Source organism: Canis lupus, chromosome 19 (genome assembly GCF_048164855.1).
Source record: "Canis lupus baileyi chromosome 19, mCanLup2.hap1, whole genome shotgun sequence".
Taxonomy (NCBI): Eukaryota; Metazoa; Chordata; class Mammalia; order Carnivora; family Canidae; genus Canis; species Canis lupus.
In genome coordinates this window covers 27729376-27747326 of record NC_132856.1, presented here as the reverse complement: position 1 = coordinate 27747326, position 17951 = coordinate 27729376, and the positions used below count along the sequence as shown (strand labels likewise).

Below are 17951 nucleotides of genomic sequence, written 5' to 3'. Positions count from 1 at the left end.
CTAAATTATGGAAACATCTCAAGTGTCCATTGACTGATGAATGGATAAAGAAGAGGTGGGGGATGTGTATGTGCGTGTGTGTGTGTGTGTGTATAAAATGAAATAATATATATTGAAATATATTAGGAATGAAATATTACTCAGCCATACAAAAGAATGAAATCTTGTCAATTGCAATGACATGGATGGTACTAGAGAGTATTATGCCAAGCAAAATAAATCAGAGAAAGAAAAATACTATATGATTTCATTCATATGTGGAATTTAAGAAACAAAATTTAAAAGCAAAGGGAGAGAAAACAGAGAGAGAGGCAAACCAAGAAACAGACTCTTAACTATAGAGAACAAACGGATAGTTACCAGAAGGGAGGGGGTGGGTGGTAGCAATTAAGGAGTGCACTTCTTGTGATGGTAGTGATGAATCACTCTATCATATACCTGAAACTAATACAACATTGTATGCTAATGACCTGAAATTAAATAAAAACTTTTAAAAATATCAAATGACTTGAGACACCACTTCTACATGTGTATCCTAGCTTTGCAGTCAAGTTCAGTGGAAGGTATAAAGCAGAATTTTTCCAGTGAAAGACTGTAGGCAGTTCTCAATTACATGTGCTATTTAGTCCACATAATATTTTCACATATTTAAAAAATCTGCTGCCAAAATGTAAAAGCTGAACATTTTTACATTTTCATAGGCTTAGGAGACATATCTGCTTTATACTCAGTCCCAAATTTCAGACTTTTCCAAGAGAAGCAGGTTTGTCAATGCCCCCTCGTGAAACACCTAGAGCTAAACTACAGGTCTGTCCTTTAGATAGGAGCATGGACTTGAGTTGGCCAAAAGCACTACCACTACCTATTGCCTTATACCGGAATATTCTCTCATTTCTATTTCCCATGACAACTTCATAAGGCATCTGAACTTTTCAGCCGCAATTTAGAGGAAAGGAGAAGATATTAAAGAGGAAAAGATTCTGAACCAAAAGGCAAAATAAAGTAATTCCCCCTCTAGCTGTGGCACTGCTAACACCACCTCATCCCCCCTACACCCACTCTTTAAATGCGAGGCCAGTCTAGGTACCAAAATTGCACAGGTTATAAAACTTAGATAGGAGATTGAAGTAGTAAATGTGATGTCACTGCAGTGAGAAATGTCACTGTTACAAAAGCTGCCTAGGACACTCCCTACCTGTGCATAGCGGGACAAAGAAAACTGGCCTGGTCTGGTTATATGGGGGTATTCACACACCTTTGAAGCATGCAGGCAGTTGCCAATGTTGCTTGTCATTGGTGTATTTAGTTTACTCTTCAGATAAGAGGAAATAACTTTTCCTTTCACTCTGCAAAGTTCTAAACTTCCCAATTTCACATCCGGTTCTTTGCTTTTTATTTACTCATGCCTATATTCAAAAATTCATTAATTCATTCAATAAATGAGGATGGAGCTATGGGCACTGTGCCAGGAACTGATATAAATCTACAAGGTGAAACAGTGGGTAAATGGGAACTAAAGCAAGCTTTCACAGATGGCTGTCATTGCAAGGAAGGTTATTTGCAGTATCTGAAGGTCACAGTAATTAGCTGTGGATAACTGATACAACCTTTCCCTGGTGTACATCCCAATTCTTGAAGGAAATTACTGTGTTTCACAAAATACTGAGGATGATGGGCTTTTTATGGAAAAAGCAGAGTCAGAGCTTCACGTTAAGATCAAACATAAGACAAAATCTCAAAGGGTGAGTAGATTGAGGAAGCAGAAAGCTAAAAGCCAAAGTAACTAATAACCTCATCAGAACACACAAGTGGGCTTAAGAGACATGTCTGCTCTGTGCTCAGTCCCATTTCACAAGTAGGAGGGTGCTTATTTCAGTCCTCTTTCCAGGGGTCCCCTTGAATTTATAGGGGCTCTGGGAGAAGTAAGGGAAGGTGCACTCATGAATTGTTCCTGCCAGATAGTCCCTGCTAAGGGTACTTCAAACACTCTTTCCTGAAGATTAGACTGTCAATCAGCTGGAGCTATTGGCATATGCCATGTGAAGTTAGTCATTTTGTGGGAGTGAGCGCTGTGTTAATAAATGTTCTGATCCAGTGCTTCTTGGAGGGCCAATTCACCAAGCACCTCCTCAACAGCTCCTAGGTATTGCCAAATCCCAGAGCCACAGGTTTTAGGCTCCTTTCTCTGTGATTTTCTTCCCATAGATTAACACTCAACTCCCCACCACTGTCAAAGCCTTTGTTTGGCCCACCAGAAAACTATTGCCTTATTTAAAGCAGAATCTAAATTCAGAATGCCAAAATTTAGTTGCCATTCCCTTCAGGAGAGGAAGGGCTTGGTTTTTAAAATAAAATTGTTTAATCTCACATCATGGAAGTGAGGAAATATTTATTTGTCCTCTTTCAGGAAGATATCTCATTCTCAGGTCAGCTGAACAACCTCTTCCAAAGCAAAAGCAGCAACAACAAAAGATTTTCCATGTTACAAGGTGGCAAACTTTACCTACAATTCATGTGTACTATGTATGCAAACTCACCCTAAAGATAAGCTAATGGAGTTAGGAAAATATTCTACCTTTTTTTTTAAGCTCTTTATTTTGTTAGAATACAGTGAAAACTTGAATACAAACCAACAGTCTTCTTTGGCCTGTTCCCTGGCCAGGAATAATCATAGGGGTAAAGCAATACATTGAATTCATACATCTGAATCCCAGTTCAGAACTCAATTTAGATACTTAACCACTGTGTGTCCTTGGGCAAGTAACTTAACTTCTAGAAGCCTCTATTTTCTAATCTAGAGAATGGGAGTGATAAAACCATAGTCCTAGGTAACACACCAGATATCATGCCTGGACAAGCACCCAGCACAGTGCCTGGCAGGGGCAGGGCACATAAGTAATAGTAATGTCCCATCACAGAAGAGATGGTTTTCACCTATTACATTAATGTTTAACAACATGCACAAAGAAAGACAGAAGCTTCAGCTGTTGGTACAACTATGCTTAAAAAAATAATTTTTGGAGAAAAAAATAAGACCAAAGACACATACCTCAAAAATTTCACAAAAACTAAATAAATGGAGAGATAGTCCATGTTGATGGATAGGAAGGCTCAGTACTGTCATGCCAGTTCTTCCCAACTTGATCCTTAGATTCAGTGCAATCCCAATAAAAGTCCCAGCAGTTATTTTACGGATATTAACAAACTGATTCTAAAGTTTACATACAGAGGGAAAAGATGCAAAATGACCAACAGATGGAAAGAGAACAAAGTTGGAGGACTGACAGTACCTGACTTCAAGACTTACTATAAAGCTACAATAATTGAAACAGTGTGGTATTGGGAAAAGAGTAAATAAATGGATCAATGAATAGAATGCCCTGAAGTAGACCCACACAAATGCAGTCAATTGATCTTTGACAAGGAGCAAAGGAAATATAATGGAGTAAAAGACAGCCTTTCTAACAAATGGTGTTGGAACGACTGGACACCCATATGCAAAGGAATGAACCTAGACATAAACCTCACACCCTTCACAAAAATTAACTCAAAAATGGATCACGAACCTAAATGTAAAATGCAAACTATGGAAGTCCTAGAAGGTAACATAGGAGAAAATCTAGATGACTTTGGTATAGTGATAACTTTTTAGGTACAACATCAAAGGCATAATCCATGAAAGAATTAAAAGGAAAAAAAAAAACTTCTGCAAAAGAAAGGGCCAAGGGAAGTAGAAGATGAGCCACAGACAGGGAGAAAGTATTTACAAAAGACACATCTGATGAAGAACTGCTATCCAAAATATACAAAGAACTCTTAAAACTTAATAATAAAAAAAAACAGCCCAATTAAAGAATGGGGCAAAGACATTAGCAAACACTTGACCAAAGAAATATGTAGATGGTAACTAAGCATGTAAAAAGATGTTCCATATCCTATGTCATCACATAAATACAAATTGAAAAAAACAATGAAATACCACTACACACCTATTAGAATGGCTAAAATCCAGAACACAAAGTACAAACACTTTGGAAGACAGTTTGGTAGGTTCTTGAAAAACTAAACACAATTCTTAGCCTACAATCCAACAATCACATTCCTTGGTATTTAGCCAAAAGGGTTAAAAACCTTATGTCTGCACAAAAACCTGCACCTGGATCTTCATAGCAGCTTTAGTCATAGTTAGCAAAACTTGGAAGCAACCAAGATGTCCTTTGGTTCATGCATGGATAAACTGGTCCATCCAGACAACAGAATATTATTCAGCACTAAAAGGAAATGAGCTATGAAGCCGTGAAAAGACATGGAGGGAACTTCAACGCGTATTGCCAAGTGAAAGGAGCCAATATGAAAGGCTACATCCTATATCTTTCCAGCTATATGACATTCTGGAAAAGGTAAAACTGCTGAGACAGTAAAAAGATCAGTGGCTCCTGGAAGGAGGCAGGAGGAATAAATAGGCAGAGCCCAGAGGATTTTTAGAGCTATGGAAATATTCTGTGTGATACCATAATGATGGACACATGTCATTATACATTTGTTCAAATACCAAGAATGAACTATAATGTACATTATGGACTTTGGGATTATGATGTGCCCATGTAGATTCATCACTTGTAATAAATGTACCAGTGTGATGGGGCATGCTGATAATCAGGTAGCCTGTGCAAATACGGAGGCAGGGATATATGAAATATTTTGCACCTTCCTTTCAACTTTACTTGGAACTTAAAATCTTTAGAAAAAACAAAGTCTTGGGCAGCCCAGGTGGCTCAGCGGTTTAGTGCTGTCTTCAGTCCAGGTTGTGATCCTGAGGACCTGGGATTGAGTCCCATGTCGGGTTTCCTGCATGAAGCCTGCTTCTCCCTCTCTCTGCCTGTGTCTCTGCCTCTCTCTCTCTCTCTCTCTCTGTGTGTGTGTGTGTGTGTGTGTGTGTGTGTGTGTGTGTCTCATGAATAAAGAAATAGGATCTTTAAAAAAACAAAGTCTTAATTTAAAAAAATTAAATTGTTGAGCAACATTGATTCATTCAGCTGGTCTATCTTGAGGAATAACTTCATACCAGATGAGAACTAAGCACTCTGGCTATAATGGTGAAAAAGATTCAGTTAGTTTCTATTATCATAAAGCTATGGGGAAATAAAGATAAATAAACAAGTAACAATATTAAAGTGGGGTAGTGCTCAGGAAAGTAGAAGATATTCTGGAAGTGTATGCCTAACAAAGACCCCTTTGGGGAAAGCAATTTTCCCAGAGGCAGGGCCACCTGTGCTGAGATCTTAAGGCAGGAAGGAATTAGCAAAGTGAAGAACATGGGTAACAACAAGTACAAAGGTCTGGAAGTAAAAGCAAATGAGCCTTTCAAAGAACTAAAAAGAAATCAAGGAAGTCATAGAATGCAAAGGAGCCAGCAGGTGTGCTCAGGGGCACAGGGGGAGGTGGTAGTCCAGGCTCAGTAGAGGGAATTTAATTCCAAATATAAAGGAAAGCTCTCTATCCTGTTGCACTGATCTATGTGTCTGGTTTTGTGCCAGTACCATACTGTCTTGATGACTACAACTTTGTAATATAGCTTGAAATCCAGAATCATGATGTCTCCAGTTTCATTTTTCTTTTTCAGAATTACTTTAGCTATTCCAGGTCTTCCATGGTTCCATAAAAATTTTAAGATTGTTTGTTGTAGTTCTGTGAAAAATGCTGGTGGCATTTTGATAGGGCTTGCATTAAATGTATAAATTGGTTTTATAGACATTTTAACAATCTTTGTTTTTCCAGTCCATGAGCATGGAATGCTTTTCCAATTCTTTGTATCCTCTTCAAGTTCTTTCATCAGTATTCTATAGTTTTCAGAGTACAGATCTTTTACTTCTTTAGTTAGGTTTATTCCTAGCTTTCATATTGTTTTAGGTGCGATTGCAAATGAGATCAATTCCTTGATTTCTTTTTCTGCTGCTCTGTTATTGGTGCATAGAAATGTAACAAATTTCTGCACATTGACTTTATATCCTGCAACTTTGTTGAATTCATGTATGGGTTCTAGCATTTTTTGTTCCAGTCTTTCAGGTTTTTATATAGAATAGAGCATCATGTCATCTGCAAGTAGTGAAAGTTTGACTTCTTCCTTGCCAATTAGGATGCCTGTTATTTCTTTTGTTGTCTGAATAAGGCTAAGACTTCCAGTACTATGTTACATAGTAATGGTGACAGTGGATATCCTTGTCTTGTTCCTGAAATGGACCCACAACTATATGGTCAACTAATTTTTGACAAAGCAGAAAAGAATTTCCAATAGAAAAAAGAGAGTCTCTTCAATAAACAGTGTTGGGTAAAATGGACAACATGTAGAAGAATGAAACTGGACCACTTTCTTACACCATCCACAAAAACAAATTCAAAATGGATGAAAGATCTAAACGTGAGACAGGAAACCATCAAAAACCTAAAACAGAACACAGGCAGAAATTTCTTTGACTTTTGATGTAGCAACTTCTTATTAGGCACGTCACCGGAGGCAAGGAAAACAAAAGCAAAAAATGAACTATTGGGATTTCATCAAGATAAAAAGCTTTTGCACAGCAAAGGAAACAATCAATAAAACTAAAAGTCAGCCTACAGAATGAGGGAAGATATTTGTAAACAACATATCTGATAAAGGGTTAGTATCCAAAATCTATAAAGAACTTATCAAACTCAACACCCAAAAAACAAACAACACAGTTAAGAAAGGAGCAGAAGGGATCCCTGGGTGGCGCAGCGGTTTGGCGCCTGCCTTTGGCCCAGGGCGCGATCCTGGAGACCCGGGATCGAATCCCACGTCGGGCTCCCGGTGCATGGAGCCTGCTTCTCCCTCTGCCTGTGTCTCTGCCTCTCTCTCTCACTGTGTGCCTATCATAAATAAAAAAAAAAAAAAAAGAGTCCGTTTAAAAAAAAAGAAAGGAGCAGAAGTTGGGTGTCTCAGTCAGTTAAGGGTCTGACTCCTGATTTCAATTCGTGTCATGATCTCAGGGTCCTAGGATCAAGCCCTGTATGGGACTCTGCACTCAGCAGGGAGTCTGCTTGAGGATTCTCTCCCTCTGTTTCTCTCTCTCTCTGAAATAAATAAATCTTGAAAGAAAAAAAAGAAATGGGCAGAAGACATAAATAAACACTTTTGCAAAGAAGACATCCAGATGGCTAACAGACAGATAAAAAGATACTCAACATCATTCATCATCAGAGAAATACAAATCAAAACCATGATGAGATACCATTCACACCTCCAGAATAACTAAAATTAACAACACAAGAAATAACAGATGTTGGTGACGATGTGGAGAAAGAGGAACCCTCTTGCACTATTGCTGGGAACATAAACTGGTGCACCCATTCTGGAGAACAGTTTAGAAGCTCTTCAAAAATTAAAAATAGAACTACCCTACAATCTAGCATTTGCACTAGTAGGTATTTACCCAAAGGATACAAAAATACAGGCTCGAAGGGGCACATACACCCCAATATTGAGAGCACCAATAGCCAAAGATGGAGAGAGCTCAAATGTCCATCAACTGATGAATTGGCAAAGAAGATGTAGTACATATATACAGTGCAATATTACTCAGTCATCAAAAAAGAATGAAATCTTGCCATTTGCAACAATGTGGATGGAGTTAGTGTTTTATGCTAATGATATAAGACAATCAGAGAAAGACAAATACTGTATGATCTCACTCATATGTAGAATTTAAGAAAGAATACAGATGAATATAAGGAAAGGGGGAAATGAGAAAAGGAGAGAGGGAAACAAGCCATAAGTGACACTTAAATGACACTTACCAACAGAGAACAAACGGAGGGTTGATGGAGGGATGTGGGTGGGGGATGGGCTAGATGGGTGATGGGGACTAAAGAAGGCACTTGTGATGAGCACTGGGTGTTGTATGTAAGTGATGAATAACTGAATTCTACTCCAGAAACCAATATTGCACTGTATGTTAACTAAAATTTAAATTAAAAAAAAATGCAATGGAAAGCTATCAGGGAGATTTCAGCAGGAAAATGGCTTATTTTAGGGTAGTGTGACTATGGAAGATCACTTCCCCCTATTTTGATTTTCTAAAATCTCTAATAATGAGTAAGTACTACTTCTGTGATTTAAAAAATTAACAGTTTCCTATAACAAGAAAGAAATACACTAAGCCATATACCAAATAGGCCCTGTTTAGAGAGGAGGTCAGTGATCTGAACATCATTTACATCACCAAGAAAGCAAACCAGCAATGTAGAAATGGGAGAGAATTAAATACAGCATCTTTGGCTCTACACATCAATCAAGAGTTTTAGCTCAAGTGACATGCAGACTAGGCTCTAGGCACTTCAACATGAAGTTCTCAGGGATTAATATCTTGAAGATGTCAGAGAAAAAAGCAGGAAGGAAACTTAGAGACGTAAGTGGTTTTCAAACACTGTTTAGGAAAAGGCTTTTTTTCCTTCTTTAAATGCAGTTATGAACATAAAATACGTAAAAGATCACTTGCAGTTTGAACAGGATGGGAAATGCAGTAGGGAAACTAACTGTGATGACTTGATCTCCTTTATTTCCTAAAGTTAATTCCTCCCCAGGACCTCAAGGCCAGGGCTCCTCAATACAGCTCAAAATGTACCCATCTCTATTCAACATTTAAAAAGCTGCAGCACACAGAGGGGAAGCTGAGCTTTTAGTGCTGCAAAGGATTTGCATAAGGGTTAGTATAGACCAGGGGTGAGAACCCAGGTACATGTTCTGCATTCATTCTGGTTTTCTCCATCCAAAAAATGGATAAAAATGTAATTGCCTGTTCAAGGCAAAGAACTGGAGTGACAGCCAGAGCAGGGTATCTCTTTATGGACTTCCTTACCTCACTTCCCAGAAGCCAGTCAAGTCTGCAGGAAGTTACACTCCACCCTCCAAAGGATCTCCTAGGCAGCTCTGTAGTTTGCTTTGGGTTCCAACTCACAGAGATTCAACAACAACAACAAAAGGGGATCTTACTGGCTCAGTTATGAGGGACGGCTAAGGTCAGTTGTTCCTGGCATGGCTAAGTCTCAAAAGACTCTCATCATTTCTTGGCTGTTTTCCTCTGATCTGCTCCCTAGTGAAGGCAGATTCTCTCTACCACCATGGACACTGACAACTCTGAATTTAAGTTTCTTGACATCCAAGATCCTAAAAATATGTACAACTCTTACCTGATAATTCCAACAAAAGTTCTCAGGAAGGCTTGACTTAGGACAGATGTCCATATATCCCTGAAATAATCTTTGTAATCTGGAGAAGTTGGATCTTTGGATTTGCCTCGCTTGAGTCTGCGCCCACTCCAGGAGCCTCAAAGTACCATCATCCCCACATAGGGGATTGGGATAAAGACCGGGAATTAGAGGTTAGTTATTCCTACATGGATACTTGGGCTTCTTTTATCTAAGAAAAGGAGCAGGAATGCTTGACCAGCAAATAAAAGATATATCCTTGACATTTCATGTCTGTACCAAGTCATTTCCTACTTGCTGAAAGTGGAGCTATTTACGTAAAAGGCCACTCTCAGAGATACACAGAATACCACTTGTCTGTCTACTGTTGTAAAAAGTCAAATATCACATGCAATTCTGATTGAATCAAACCCCAACAAAACTAGGTTGTATCTACTACAACTGAGATAAAATGAAATCAGCTGAATTAAGAGATTTCTATGTTTTACTTGCAGTGAGATTGGTCCCAAACCATTTCTGAAAATGCAAATTGTAAAGCTGTACTAGCATTTATTCCTTGTCTCTACAACAGGTAACTATAGAAAGAAAGAGTACTTGAATGCATATTACTAGATTTATTATATCCACCTTTAGGCTAAATAAAACCATTCAAAGCCTCCAAACAGGACAAGAATTGTACATACCAAATTTTAAGATTTTTTTTTTTACAAAGGCCACAGTGGGAAATTATGTGCATATATGTAATTATGATAAAATGTATGGTTAATTTTTTAAAGAAATATCGTCTTTCAGAGCACAGAAAAATACTTAGCATCTGCATTTGCCTTCTCTGGACCATTGGCATGAGGAATAAGGTCAAACGCATATTTCAGAGCTTAGACATTTCAAGTGTTCTACTCCTTGGGTTTCCAAAATAGCTCTCAGATTTCTTCAAAGGTTTATTCACAAAACAGAGCTAAAATGTAATGAGAAAAGGCTGAAAGAAAAGCTCTAACCCAAAGACATCAGGTGGCTTTTGAGAAGCACTTTAATGACAAAGCTGAAATCGACATCTGTTAGCACCTTTCATAATGCCCCTTGGATAATGCACTGAATCCATTTAACTCTTGGCATCCAACAAGAAGGGATCCTCCAGGTCCAGTAACTATTAGATGCTCTAAACATAAGCCATGGAGTGGCTGTGATGAGAGAAAAACAAAACAAAATGAGGTAAAATGAAACTCACTTCTCTTTGCTCCTCCTGCCCTGGAGGGAAAGATGACGAAATCCACACAGGCTAACTCACTGCACAAGGAAACCGTGGGTAAAGGCCTTAGGTCAACCCAGGACAGGAGAATGACATCTGTTAATGTTTGGGGATGGTAACACTCCCTCGGGACCTTTAGAAACAATGCCAGCTTTGAAACAGTGCTGGTCACTTCTCCTCCCCTTCTCCCCATATAAACAATATCCTTCAAACTTTAATAATAAGAACCAAACCTCATGCCACACTTAACATGGCAACTTAGCCATTCAGTGACTTTGCCGAGGAGAGCCCACTTTTTTTAAAGTAAAAACTTTTCTCTACCAAGCCAGTAGAATACAACAGTTTAAAAAAGACACATAATAAGTAAATTCAAAAAAAAAAAAGTAAATTCAAGTATTGTATGGCTTGAGGATTGAAATTTTATCTTCTTAAACCCAGTTTGACAGAATCTTTATTCTCATTTGTATTTACTCCTAGAGAGAGCAATCCAAGTACATCCAAGAGTATGTAAATACATTTCTTTTACCCATAGTAGAACACATGTCTGTAAGTACATCTGTGGGAGAAGCAGCTCTGAGGGAATATTGTAGAACACTGAGGTTTGTGCCTTTATCTCAAGGCCTCTAGTCTTGCTCTTTTAGCTTGTATTTTTTGAGGGCCTATAATACATGCCAGACACTGGGAGTATAAAGATGAGCAAAAGTTCACCAGCAGGGAAGTCAGGGAGATAAACACATAAAGAAGTGATTACCATCCATGTGACTATTTAAAGCAATGACCAACAAAGAAAGGAAGGCTAACTTAGGCAAATAAGGCATTATTAGGGAAGGTTCCTTGAGTAGCTATTCTTTGAGGGTTAAGAACTCACTAGGTGGAAAGTAGTGTTGAGTGGAATGGGCAGAACAAAGAGTGGGGAGTATATTCTAGACTAGAAGGCTAGAGAAGACCAGTGGGATCTCATCTCAAATCCCAACTCTAATTGATTGGGCATGATTGTTCGAGGTGTGGCAGGGAAGAAGAATGAAGCTCCATTGAAGACATTATTGAAATCCCACTCTATAATCCACCCCATAATCCACTCAATCTGCCCCTGCCTTGAATTCACCTATGATCTCAGTGGACAGTTCTTTAATAGGCTGACAGCCTCCCATTTCAACCACCTGGAGCTTTCTGCTTATCTGAGAATTTTCTGATTCTTTAAAAGGCCAGGGGCAAAGCAGCAGGAAAGTATGGATGATTTAATGCCTACTTGGGCAATCTTCATCCAATGAGGGAGGAATAGGATTTGGTGTAAAGATATGCAAACTTCCCGTTCCCTTTGTCACACAGTTCTCAGGTACAAACAATAATCTTCAACGTTTCTCTGATGGGACTGAATCCGGTTGCCCACATTTACATACCCTTTATGGACTTACCTGTCTTCCCTCACTCATTTTCCTCACTCATTCATTGAAGCTTGCAGGGATCACCTTTCACACATTATGCATTAGTTGACTATTGGTTGGTAACAAATTCAGCAGCCCAAAACAACAATAAACATTGATTATCTTTTATAGTTCCTGTCAGGAAACCAAGAGAAGCTTATCTGTGTGGTCCTGGCTCCTGGCTTCTCATGAGGTCTTAGTCAACTGAAGACATGAACTGGAGCTGGAGCATTCACTTCTAAGATGGTTCACTCAGATAGCTACCAAGTTGATGCTGAGTATTAGGGAGAGGCCTCATCATATCAAATTCTCCATAGGGTTGCTTGAGGGTCCTAATACCATGGCAGCTGGCTGCCCCCAGAAGAAGGAATCCAAGAGAGAGCAAGTCAGTCATTTCAATGTCTTTTATAACTTTGCCTTTGAAGTCACACATTTTTTCTATACTTCACTTCTGCAGTATCCTACTAGTCAAACAGGCCAGCATTATGCAATATGGGATGGAACTACAGAAGGGCATGGATACACAAGGGAAGCTAGGATCATTGGGGGACATCTTGGAGGCTGGCTGTTGTGTTTTATGTTGGGGTTTAACAGTAAAGTTTATCCCAACCCATTAGTGATGTCTGCACTGAATGAGATATGGAAATGTTATCATCCATTCATGCATGCATAGGGACCTGTCACCCTAAAACTCCTGGATTTAATCTCCAAAACTTTTAGAGATTAATTGGATTAATTTGATTAATTCAGTTAATCAGTTCAATCTGATCAAGGTCTGAAAAAGCACTCCCATTTTTAGTGCATTTGTTCCAAAATGAGGCCAACTCCAATTTCCCACCAATCTAATTCTTCCTTTTGGGATTCAAATTGCTGAGCAGATCTGGAACAATACCATTCCACCTCATTTAGAAACATTTTCAAAACTTTCAGTTGTTTATGACAATGCTGGGCTACTTTGGTTACCAATACAGGTTCACAATTCTAAAGAGATTATTCCTCCTAATTTGTAATTTATATGCATTCTTTAGCAAAACTAGTCACTAGGAAAAAGCAACAGAAAAATCTAAATTACCCTTCAATATTACCATATTCATAGCTACATGGGAATTCCACAACATAAATCAGATCTAAACAAGTTTTGCCCCCAGATTCCTTAAAATGTAAAAAATGATGTAGATTATTCAGTTTGCAGATGACAGTTCAGAGCCTTCCTCTTTGTCCTCTTGTGACAAACTTAATATAAATATGTCCAAAGTAGAATAATTGTCAAGTAGCAAAAGAGGTTCACCGGGAGAAAGAGTTATACTTGATCTATGTTTCAACCTCTTCCTGAAATAACTTGTCAACCCTTGGCATAAACAATATCCTTAGTATGCTCCCATGGAATATTTAAATTGCAATTCTATTTCACAATTACATTTCCTCAGGTATACATCCTTGGTTATAGCAAGATCATATGAGCAGGTAAGACTTACTAGCAAACTCAGAGCAAAATATAAATAATTGTGCATATGAACACCTAAAAACTAAAGTCTCAAAACTCAAACCGTTAAAATTTCTTATATGGACCCTCTTTTTAAAGATGCACTTGGTTATTTCTAACTGCACTTAAAAGCATCCCAAAATAAAAAAATAAAAAAATAAAAGCATCCCAGCAGGATATTATCTCTTCATAATATATTCTTGTGCATCCCAGGGGTTGGGAATAAAACGTTAACTTTGGAATGTTAGAATAAAATGTGAACATTAAATAAACAAAAATATTTACCTAGAGAGAAATGAACCAAACCAACAAAAAATACAAAGGAATGGTTCAGGTCCAAAGTCATCTTCATTGCCAAAAGCTCAACTGCTTTGTTGATTATTATGTTTTATTTTGATACTTGGTAGAGGCGTCTGAGTTTTTCTTTTTCAAGGAGACACCAATCTCTTTTTAATCATTCTCCAACTTAAGAAAAAAAAAAAACCATGCTTAAACTCTGAGAGGTATAGTCTTTATTTAGGATGCCAGGAAGACAGATTTTAATTAATTTAATCACAGTGAAATCTCAACATCTAAAATAATTACCAGTACCTAGCCAAGAAACTATTATCTGTTGAAGGTAATCAGTAAAAGGGAGCCAGACTGGTCAGTTAAGAATCTAACAAAAGCCTTTTTATGGTTGCTGATCAAGAACAAAATCATCAGGCGTGGATTATTCCGCCTTAACTTCCCTTTCTCTTCTTCTCTGCCAACCCAAGTACAGTATAAAATGACCAAAGCAACTTGGATGTATTTATGGGTGAATCCCATCTCCATATGGTGCCAGTGAAGAAATCTGTTTTATTTACCTAGTTTATAACAGTGAAATGTGATGCTTATATTTTGTTTAATATGTGTTTGCTGTGTTGCAAAATAGTCTGGCTCTCTTAAAAATATAAGTTAGAAACAACTGGGTTCTGCTGAGTCATTCATACACATAAGCCCTGAGAGCATTAATTGAAAACAGCTGGGGAGTGACTTTTTTTTTTAATAACAGCTTTATTGAGATATAATTCATCATAAAATTCACCCTTTTAAAATGTACATCTCAGTGTTTTTAGTATATTCACAAAGTTGTGCAACCATCACCACTATCTAATTCCAGAACCTTTTTATCACCCCCAAAAGAATCCCCATGTATTAAACACTAAAAGTCACTCCCCACTTCGTACTCCACTCCACCCCTGCTATAATCTACCTTATATCTCTACAAATCTGTCTATGGACATTTCATATAAATGGAATGCTACAATATGTAGCCTTTTGGATGGACTTCTTTCACTTAGCTTGATGTTTTGAGGTTCATCCATGTTGTAACATACTCATTCACTCTTTTGTAGCTGAATGATATTCCATTGTATACATATACACCAACTTCTTATATATATAGAAAACCTAAAAGCACCACAAAAATTATTAGAATAAATGAATTCTTAAAGCCGCAAGATACAAAATCAACATACAGAAACAATTTGTGTTTCCATATACTAATAATGAGCTATCTGAAAGAGAAATTAAAAAAACGATCTTATTAAATTTAACCAGAGAGGTGAAAGACCTATAATCTGAAAACTATAAGACATCGATGAAAGAAATTAAAAACAACACAAATAAATGGAAAGATAATAAATACCATGCTCATGCTTATAGATGAGAAGAATTAATATTGTTAAAATGTCCAGACTACCCAAAGCAATTTACAGATTTAATGCTATGCCCACCAAAACACCAATGACATATTCCCCTGGGTGGTTCAGTTGGGTAAGCATCCAACTCTCGATTTTGGTTCAGGTCATGATCTCAGAGTTGAGATGGAGCCCTGCGTCAGGCTCTGCACTTAGCAGGGAGTCTGCTTCTCTCTCTCTTCCTCTCCTCTGTCCCTCCCCTTGCTTGTACATTCTCTCTCTCTTGCTCTCTCATTCTCTAAGTAAATAAACAAAACATCAATTCGAAAAGATCTATGGATCCCTATGTTCATTACAGCATTCTTTATAATAACAAAGAAATGGAAACAACCCAAGTGTACACTGATGGATGAATGGATAAAGAAGTAGTATCTATATACAAAAGAATACTACTCAGCCGTAAAAAGAATAAATCTTTCCATTGGTAACAACATGGATGGACCTAGAGGATATTATACAAAGTGAGATAAGTCAGAAAAAGACAAATACTGTAGAATTTTACTTATATGGGAATCTAAAAAACAAAACTGATGAACGAGTGCAACAAAACAGAAACACACTCATAGATACAGGAAACAAACTATTGGTTATCACAGGGAGAAGTGTTTCACAGGTGGGGGAGTGGGGCAGGCAAAATTGGTGAAGGGAATTAAGAGGTACAAACTCCTAGGGATAACAAATACAGCATAGAGAATATAGTCAACAATATTGCAATAACTTTGTATGGTGACAAATGGCAACTAAACTTATTGTGGGGATCATTTCATAATGAATAAAACAATCAAATCACTATGATATATACTGAAACTAATAGGATATTATATATTAACTATAAATCAATTTAAAAAAAAATGAGTCTGGGGCAGTCGTTGCTGTGATTAACACTGTTAGTTTCCTTCTGACTCAAAGTCTTCCCAGATTTAAAAAACAAAAAAAGTAAGAAAGAAGAAAAGGAAAATCCTTTTTTTTTTTTTTGTTTAGGCTTTACTGTATCAAACTCCTAGAAATAAGTCATAATTTTTCTGAGTAAATCATGTTAATTCTTATCCCAATTGTCAAATACATATTCTCTTTTCCAACCTTCCTTGCAACTAGGAGTGGCTATGTGGCCCAGTTCTGATAAATAAGACATAAGAGAACATCATTTGAGCTTCTGAAATGCTCTCCACTAATGAAAGGTGACTGTTCTCCTGCATACATCTGCAAAGGATGCTAGGGACATAGCGCCTGAAACTGTGGCAGCCATCTTGTGACCATGAGGTTACCAACACAAGGTAAATGAATCAGTTCACTCGGGTTGATGGAAAAATCTTGGGCCTTTAATACTATCATTGAGCCACAGAATATTCTTTCAGAACTTTGTGCTAAATAGTACACGTCACTATGATTTAAAACAAACAAGCCAACTTACAGACAGACCAAATGGTGGAAATTGAATGGGGATTAAGCTTTAAGAGAGCTCCAAAGCCATTTCTCACCTCCAGGGGCTGTCATAGTGCAAGCCTGTTGGTTTTCAAGGCTACCGGGTTCAGGAAGAGAGTGAATTACGACAAGTTTTAAAATGCCATAAATCTTGCTGCTCTTGCCAAGATTCGGCCATTTTTTAAAATAAACCCTTCCTAGATTGTTGCAAGTTTTCAATTAATTCCAGAGATCCCCAAAAGTTGATTTTGACAGTTTTTGGCAGTGTTCTCATTTGTTTTATGGAACAGTGAATTTTTGGAGGTCCTTATTCAACCATTCCAGAAGCTGGCCAAGTGCCCCCTCCCCTTTTTTTTGAGATTCCTAATCCAGAATTTTGAAAAGAATAATCAAAAGTAAGATTTGAGCCAGTTTCCTTGGAGAAAAAAATGTATTTAATAGGAAGCAGGCAAGTGGAGTAGTTGTCAATTCTAAAAAAATAACAAGAAAAATCAATGTGCCCATTAACCTAAATTATTGAAATTTTTTCAAGGGGCACAGCACACTCTTTGTACTGAGTTTCTTGTCCCTTCAACTTATCACTAATTCAGAACCAAACAGGATTGGAAATGATATTTTCATTATACTAAGCATGCAAATGCTTATTTATAGTTCTTCATGGCACTTACTAGTGAGAATGAGGAGGGGAGATTCCTGATTTTTGTTACTTTTTCCATGCCCAAAGGATGTGTCAATTGCTGTGCTACCAAAATGAGGCATGTTGTGGCAGCTACCAGAGATGAGGCAACGTGCTGAGAAAATTAAACTCTTTCAGACTTGTCCTAAAAATCTTAACCCTTTATATGATAGTAACACCTCGGAGATTGTCTCCAAATCCACTAGAGGAGACAAAAAAAAATGCCAGTGTTAATAGTGATACATACATTATTGCAGTCTGGATTTTAGAGGGGTAAAGCGTCTCTCTCTCTCTTTCTTTCTTTTTGTCTGTCTGTCTTTTAGGATAGCACTTAATACCCAACTTTCAAGGTTATGTGAAATCTAAACATTTGTAGAATATTTCAATATAATTATCGTATTTAATAGCATATTACGTAGCAGCTGATGGCCTTGGGGAATTGATTGTTATCACTTTTGAAATTCGTTGGTGATGTTCATAGAGAGAGGGTAGCAGAAGTTATTCCCCTTCAGATATCTCCAAAGAGCAACACTTGCTCCTAAATTTACAGTCCGGGCACCCAAACCAACAGCTGCTTCAGTGTGATGGAAGCAAAGTGAGATTCTCAACTTAGATATCTATAAGCTTTGAGGCAGAATAAAGGTGTACTATGTTCCTTTCTTGATTCAGCTAATTGCTGAATGACATTTTAATAAGCACCTGAGATAGGACAAACCTGCTATTTATATTAAAATCAGCCCCAAGCTGCAGA

The 17951-nt window shown here is 37.7% G+C and overlaps 1 long non-coding RNA gene and 1 pseudogene across 8 annotated transcripts in view; both read right to left on the bottom strand.

Annotated features, from left to right (window-relative positions):
• Positions 1–8980, bottom strand: part of LOC140610036 (large ribosomal subunit protein eL27-like) — a 35024-nt pseudogene extending 26044 nt beyond the window's left edge.
• The window catches only part of LOC140610040 (uncharacterized), a 235537-nt gene extending 226048 nt beyond the window's left edge, over positions 1–9489 (bottom strand). For 2 of the 8 annotated variants that reach the window (XR_012011815.1, XR_012011819.1), the window contains exon 1: positions 9208–9475. This is a non-coding gene — a long non-coding RNA (uncharacterized lncRNA). Of the gene's footprint in view, positions 1–9207 lie in introns of all 8 variants that reach the window. The other 6 variants (XR_012011818.1, XR_012011813.1, XR_012011817.1 and 3 more) reach the window with 5 other exon arrangements.
• Positions 9490–17951: the final 8462 nt, after the last annotated feature.